The sequence below is a fragment of the Rattus norvegicus genome, chromosome 15 (assembly GCF_036323735.1).
Source record: "Rattus norvegicus strain BN/NHsdMcwi chromosome 15, GRCr8, whole genome shotgun sequence".
In the NCBI taxonomy this organism is placed as follows: Eukaryota; Metazoa; Chordata; class Mammalia; order Rodentia; family Muridae; genus Rattus; species Rattus norvegicus.
In genome coordinates, this window is record NC_086033.1 from 36593539 (window position 1) to 36600925 (window position 7387).

General features: G+C 46.7%; 1 long non-coding RNA gene across 1 annotated transcript; it reads right to left on the reverse strand.

Moving 5' to 3' along the window:
• Positions 1–2810: 2810 nt before the first annotated feature.
• On the reverse strand, positions 2811–6540 carry LOC120097152 (uncharacterized). The gene is made up of 3 exons (XR_005494388.2): positions 6391–6540; positions 6069–6285; positions 2811–4954 (listed from the first exon to the last, which is right to left on the reverse strand). It is a non-coding gene; the product is annotated as an uncharacterized LOC120097152 (long non-coding RNA).
• Positions 6541–7387: the final 847 nt, after the last annotated feature.

Below are 7387 nucleotides of genomic sequence, written 5' to 3' on the forward strand. Positions count from 1 at the left end.
GGGGGAGGGTGGTACTGGGGGGAGGATGGAGAGGGGAACACCCATAGAGAAGGGAAGGGGGAGGGGTTAGGGGGATGTTGGCCTGGAAACCGGGAAGGGGAATAACACTCGAAATGTAAATAAGAAATACTCAGGTTAATGAAGATGGAAAAAAAAAGAAACTTTAGCATGAGTTTGTCAAGAGCCCACACCCACATGTGGGTATATTGCACTCTTTCCTTGAACACTTCTATTAACCACATTGCCTCCATTTTTGTTAAGATCTTTTCTTGATACTGGCTCATCTTGCGATATTTCTCTGTGGTAAAGTTACGAATCCCTGTTTCCTAAGTGGAAGTTTCTGGAAGAATGCTTTAGGCTGCCTCAGGCAGGAGTGTGCACCTTTGTCTCCACCTTGTGCCCCATTGCCCATGACTCTTCCATGACTAATACGGCACTGAAGTGTGTTTCCTGGGTTCCGAGAGTCCTAAAAACAGGTGGGTCCAGAGGCCGACATTCCATCCCCAGGCCGAGCAATCAAGAGCGCCAAGCAGGGAGTTCCCTGTGGGGCAGGACCTCTGTGGAAGCTTTGCAGCCCGAGAACATGGGTTGTGTAGCGCTAAAGAGAAGGTGGGGGGAGGAGAGGTGAGTGCATTTTTCTGGAATAATAAAATGTCATCAGACCAAAGACCCATGCTTGCTCTGTGAGAGCCGGTCTCATGGCAGATCACTGAAGGACACAGTATGCTGTGTTAGGCCGGGTGACGACGTCTTCCATCCTCTGTGCCCGGAAGGACTTTGTTTCATGGTGTTCCCTGGGGGTGAAGGGAAGATGGAGAAGTCCCACTGGCTGGTAAGGCTGTGTGGATGTACTCTGAGTGAGGAAGTTTCTCTCAGTGCCTCCAGGTCTGTCTTCCACTACCCCTACCCCAGGCTCTGTTCTAGACTCTGCAGTTCTCTGTCTCTCTGTGTCGCCTCTCAGTGTGTACCTGATAGTTCTCCTCCATGACCATTTATGTCAGACCCGTCTTACATGCAGTCACACAGGACTTCCTCCAGGAGCCTTCCGACATGCCCAAGCCTGCAAAGTGGTTGCTAATGGATTACAATAACCTCCCTCCAGTCAGGAAGTGCATATTTATTTAAGAAATCCTCACGTGCTAACCCCTTCCAGAGCAAAGTAGAAGTGAGAGGGAGAGACACCTGGGGTGTAAAGTCCAGCATAATGTCAGGACTGTCATTGTCACCTGCCCCCTTCCACCTCTGTCCCTCTGCAGTGTGCATGATACTGTCTTTGCCCATAGCCAGTGACTTTCCCCTCCCTTTATATTGAGCCTCATTTCTTTCTTTTTCCCCCCATCTTTATTAAATTGGGTATTTAGCCAGTGGCTTTTGGGGCCCACCCGACAGATCCACCTGAGGTTATTTCATGACTAAGGAGCATGTTCATAAGTAGAAGGAGCACAGGCTGCCATAGCGACAGGAGATACAGCCCAGAAAATGCACAGACCAAGATGTCTGATCACACTCCAATGGGGATGTGCAGGATAGCACGCGTTGTAGTTTCATGTGGTTGGTGGTACAGTAGGTTTACTGGCACTGTGTGATGTCACTGGACCGCAGGGATTTTTGAGCTCCATCCCAAGTCAATAGGACCTTTGTGATAAATGACATCTTAGATGCCACATGATTGCAGAGGAGGATGGAGTGATTTAGAGACCAGGACTCACTTTTTAGTGTGGTAGTAGTAGAGACTTAGGTTATATATGAAGTTGGGAATTATTTTTTTAATTAAAGAGCATTATATTTTATTATTTTATGGGCTCAGGTGTGTGTTTTACCTGCTTGTTTGACTGAGTGGCTCATGGGTGCAATACCTTCAAAGGTCAGAAGAGGGCATCAGATCCCAGGAGATTGGAGTTACAGATGGTTGTTAGCCACCATGCGTGTGCTGAGAATCAAGCCCAGGCCTTCTGGAAGAGCAGTCATCACTCTAGCCCTGAAGTAGAGAATTACCGAACCTTTCCACTAACCTTTAACATCCTCTTTTTAAAAAGATGATGAGAAAATGCTTAAGTGTTCATTTATGAGATGAAAACATTTGCTGTCTTGAACGGTGCTCTAGAACAGCGCTATATTTGATGCTTTGTGGGGTTCCTGGAACACAGTAGGCTATGTAAACACTGCTTCGTGAGTAGATTCAGAAATCAAGAACTATAACTGGAAGTAAACACATATGAACCCAATATTTTCAAGGAGCACAATGATGAGAAAGCCAAGTTTCCAGTTCTTTTAGCACATACTACATGTAGGTATGTTTAAACACAGCTTGGATAAGGAAATATAATTATTTACGTGTGTTTGTAGTGTGTATGTTTGTGTGTGGTACAACTATGCTTGTTTGTATTCTTGTATGTATGTGAGCATGTGTGTGCTCACGTGTTTGTGTGTGCTTATGTGCATGTGTCCCTGTGCATGTGTGTCCTTGTGTGTATGTGTATGCCATGTGTTTGTTTGTGTTTTTGTGCATGTGTGTACTTGTGTGTATGTGTGCGTTCGTGCATATAAACATTAATGCTGTGAACCCCCTAGGTCATCTACTTAGTGAGAAAAGACTTCCTGAATACTTCATGCTATTCAACAACCCCAAAGTACTTAGACAGGAAAACAGACACGTGCTTAATTGCTGGTTTGCCTTGGTGTCCAGTCTGTAGCATGGCAATTCCTTAGGGTTCTGTGGACTGCTTATGGCAACAGTCCGCCCTAATTGTGTCTGGAACAGACACATCATCATGGCTCTAGCTAAAAATTGTACTTCAAATTCAGCTGGAGAGTAACTTAAAGTTTTTGTTCATGAGGTTCACTACAGCTACCTAGATATTATACCTTATAAAAGAAATGACTTCTAAAGAAATAAGCTGCCTGTCTGTGGTTTTTTTTTTTTTTTTTTTTCTGAAGTGCTTCTCCTGAATGCTGGGCCAAGAGAAGTGGAGGGAGGTTGGGCTGTCTCCTCTTCAGAGAGAGGTAGAGCATAATTAAACAGGGAGGTGGGCTGTTGTGGGGGCACTTTTAAGAAGGGCAGCTTATCATGCTTCCAGGTTTGCCCTCTGCAGAAGTGAAATGCAATCCCAAGCATTCGTTATTGACGGGGGACAAATACATCCTGATGCCCCGGCCAGCGTGAAGTCATCGTTATTTTGGACAGGGCCAAGCTGATAAGAGGGGCTCTTTTCTCAGAAGAATGTCTTACTGTTTGAAAGTTCTCAGTGCACTCTGTGGGATTAAAAGAAGAATAATAAATTACTCCGGCTTTATCCTTTGAGTATCTGCTGAAAAGATCAGCACGCGGTGGATATTGGATCCTCTTTACTTAGTTTAGACAGGTGAGGAGAGCAGCGCTGTCAGGGGAAACATCACCCAGAGCAGGAGCTTAGTGATGACTTCTTTCTGCCCAGGACAGGGCTCCTTGGAAGAAAACAATTCCCCTGCCTCATGCCCTTGCCCCGGGAACCCAGGACCCATGTCTGCATTCCCAGACCCTTTCTGCTCCACTTCTGCTTCTCACAGGCGTATGGAGAATGTCTGGGGAGACACGGAAAAACAAAGGCTCAGGAAAACAGATGGCTAAGGCTCCCCACAAAGGCAGCCGATAAATCCTGAGTGCGCCTCTGTGCATCTGTGGCCAGTGATTCCTCCCACAGCTAACCACACTGGTAAAACTGAGGCAGCAGGGCCTTGTCTCCCGAGAGAACCCTCTGCCCCTAAACTGTTTGTCTCCATGGGAACACAAGGTCTCATTCGTAAGGGCAGATGCTGTCCATCCCACATCACAACACAGTTGTGGAAACTGTAAGCTAAGTAAACCGACTTCCATTCTGGAGTACCAGCCCCAAGTGTTTAGCGGTAGCAGAGGAAATGGACCATCGTTTTTCCAAGCCTTATTCCCATCTTTTCTCAGAAAGGACAAGAAGAGCACGTGCGTTGGAGTTTGGGTGAAAATGTTACAAGATCTTAGTATTTGGCTAGAAAAGCAAGCATTTCCAAGGCAGTTACAGAGCGGAGTTGGACAAAACTCTATCATTAAGTTGGAACGTATGAAAAGGCAGATCTCAGCAGAACAGCCCTTTGATTTGGTTCTCACCCCCTCCCTGTGTTCGTTTTCCTTTAACATACCATTGATGGGCTCATAGTCTTTTCATGTAAAGAATTCTCATAACAGCATCTTCAATGAGATCCCAGGCATGGCCGAGCCTGTATGTTAAAATGCCACAGTCGTATCTTTAGCTCTGCCCACAATTCATACAGCTCCTCCACAAAGCGTGTTTCACAGTCTGTTAGAATGGTGCGAGCAGGTGACCAGCTCCATTTTGCTTTCCTCAAAGGAAGAATATCACGCAGTGTAGAGAAGAGGGAAGGAGCTGGACTGCAGACTCCACAGAGACACAGCGGGGCTTTTCTCTGTGCCAGGATAGTTCAATTAAAATCTTCTCCACTTCGAAACTTGCAGACAAAAGCACACAGAGGTAAGCACTGGACAGTCCATGTTAGTGGTAAGAATGTTTTTCTGTCTAGTTTAAAAGGGAAAAAAGTGCTAAATGCAGAGATTTCCAGGCCTTCTGCATTGTGTTCCTGTCTGCAAGGCTGGAGGAAGCCTTGGAAGCTGCATGTTTCCTGGTCCCCAGGGATGATGAGTACAACCGGAGGTCAGCCTGGAGCTGCATGGACACGCACTTAATGGGAGAGGATTCTAGCTTGTGTCTGGACAGACTTGCCTTTTAGGTGAGGCCTCTTTGACCACTCGGTGGTTGGTGGGATTCTGACAAGGTGTGAAGCCAAGGGCCTTGAAGCCAGTAGGAAACAACAGTCGGACTTAGAGAGAGAAGTGGGTATGTGGACCAGGACGAGGCTTCTCCTCTTGTTCATGTGCTGTTCTCACATAAGGACCATCTTCTCGACACTCTGGCTGTAAGGGAGCCTAGTCCATGGAGAATTGTGGACATGATGTCAACCTAAGAGACATTGCTCTATACAGTAGAGTCAAGGAACCATGGTCAACCCTGGGTCGGGCATGTGGAAGCTTTTTGACAAGTCTCACTATCAAGATAGGCGGGAGCTAACACCTCGATCACAGACGTCATTGATCCTCAGGGAATTTCATGTTGAACATTAAAACTAGTGTGGTTGCTTAGAAGAGACACATTTGATGTGCACACTTCCTTTAGATTCTCACTATGGTGAACATCTACATGGTCTCTGTCCCCACTTGTTTGGACAGGGAGTAGACAGCAGACCCTTGTCAGATCAGTATCCTTCATGCTTTGGGATTTCTACCTCCTCCAGTTGGCTTGGCAGCACATTGTTAAGCGATGTGTAGGGACTGACTTGTCTGCTGGAAGGGATGGGTGGCAGGTTGGGAAGTGATTTTCAATGTCCTTTCAGTGGGTCTGGGTGTTGTGGCTTTATTGACTAAAAAGGACAGTAAGAATTGCAGCAGCCAGGCAGGGGCCACCAGTTCCCACTGGACTCATCTTACTGTTCTTCCAGTAGCTCCTTCTAAGTCCCCTAAGAACCCTTTCATCCCAGTCGATCAAGTACTGTGGTGCCTGTCCAAAAGCACCTGTCTCACTGGCTTGTGAAGCTGTGCACAGACTTCTGGCCTTTCTAACACCCTCTTTGTCAGCCACCACCCCTTGAGGGCCCTTACACAGGGCTATGTTAGTCCCTTTGGCCCCCTCAAGTTCTCTGTCTATGTTTCTCTCTGTGTGGATTGCTGCAGATGGTCTGGATCTCCTTCATCCTCTCATCCTTGCAAACTCAAACAACTCCACAGGGGAGCCAGATCCATTAGTTGCTCTAGAAGAGACTCAACACTTCTTTCCTTTCTTCTCCCTCTCCAGCCCCTTCCTCCCTTCTTCCTCCCCTCCCCTGCCCTCCCCTCCCTTCCCCTGCCCTCCCCTCCCCTGCTTTCCTCTTCCTTTCTGGTCTCTTTGTGCTTGACCCTATGGCTTCATGCATTCCAAGCAAGTACTCTTTCACCGAGCCACAACCCTAGCTTTCTTTTAACTTTACTTTTGAGAAAGGTTACTCACCAGGTTGCTGAGGTGGGTCTGAAGTCCTGTGGTAACATTCCAAGTCTCTAGGATGACTCAGGCCTGCACCATTGCCTGGCTGCAACTTTCCTTTATGAAGCTTCCATAACTATGGTTTGTATATTTGTGGAATTATCTGAGTAACATCCGTCTTTCCTTCCAGTTGCAGAAAGTGGACTCCTAGTTTCACTAGGGCAGGTTGCCATTTGTAGGACACCTTTTGGGGGTGGGTGGCAGGGGTGAGGAGAAACAGGGGAGGATAGATCAGATCCTGAGAGGAATTTAATAAAACCCCTAAGCGTGGGGCTCAGACTGTACTCACTTCCACACCCGTGGCACCCACGGCTGTTCCTGGCACAGAGTGGTAGAATCAGGAGCTGCTTGTCGAGTTTGTAGTCACTTCTCTTAGTTAAAGTCACCATCCCTGTGGTTAAAAGCCATGACTGAAAATGACTTGTGAAGGAAAGGTTGATTTCAGCTTACCCTTCTCCATCAGAGGCTGACACTGAGGAAAGCCAGGCAGGAAGTCAGATAGGGCAGGAGCCTGAAGGCAGGAGCTGATGCAGCGACTTTTGAAGAGTGCTGCTTTTCGCTCATGGCTTGTTCAGCCTGCTTTCTCGGTGTTCCTAGGATCACCAGCCCAGGGTGGGGGTACCAGCCATGATGGTCTGGATGCACAGGCAAGTCTTATGGAAGCAGTTTTTCAACTGAAGTTTCCTCTCCCAAACGACTCTAGCTTCTGTCAAACTGACGTAAAAACGATCCATTAGATTATGAGTGAAATAAGAAAGATGCTACTCTACAGGCAAGGGTTTTCTGTTCAAGCTTCTGCCCATTACATTTTCCTCAGCCTAGATAGTCTCCTGACAGATTGAGACAGTATAAGGTGGAACATTGAGCAGTTTTAACTGGAGACAGTGACTTTTCATAGCACACATATTGGGAGTACAACGATTGGGGGAGAATGCTCATTGGGATTTGTTGAAAGGACCACTTAGGTTGTATAATATAGCATTAAATTTTTTTCTAAAAGTATGGACGGATTCTATTCTTATGCAGTCAGAGAAGCTTCAGTGACTTTCAGAAAATTCTCCCATGTCTGATTTCCCAGCTTCCTCCAATAAAAATTGCAATGCCCTCTTCACTTTTAAAAGATTTAAAATGTTTATTTTTAATTATGTATATGTGTGGGTCTATCTGGTAGGTGTGTGCTCCGAGTGCAGGTACCTGTGGTGTCCAGAAGAGGGCAGCAAATCCCCTGGGGCTGGAGTCATATGTAGGCAGTTATGAGGCATCTGAGCTGGGTGCTGGGAATTGAT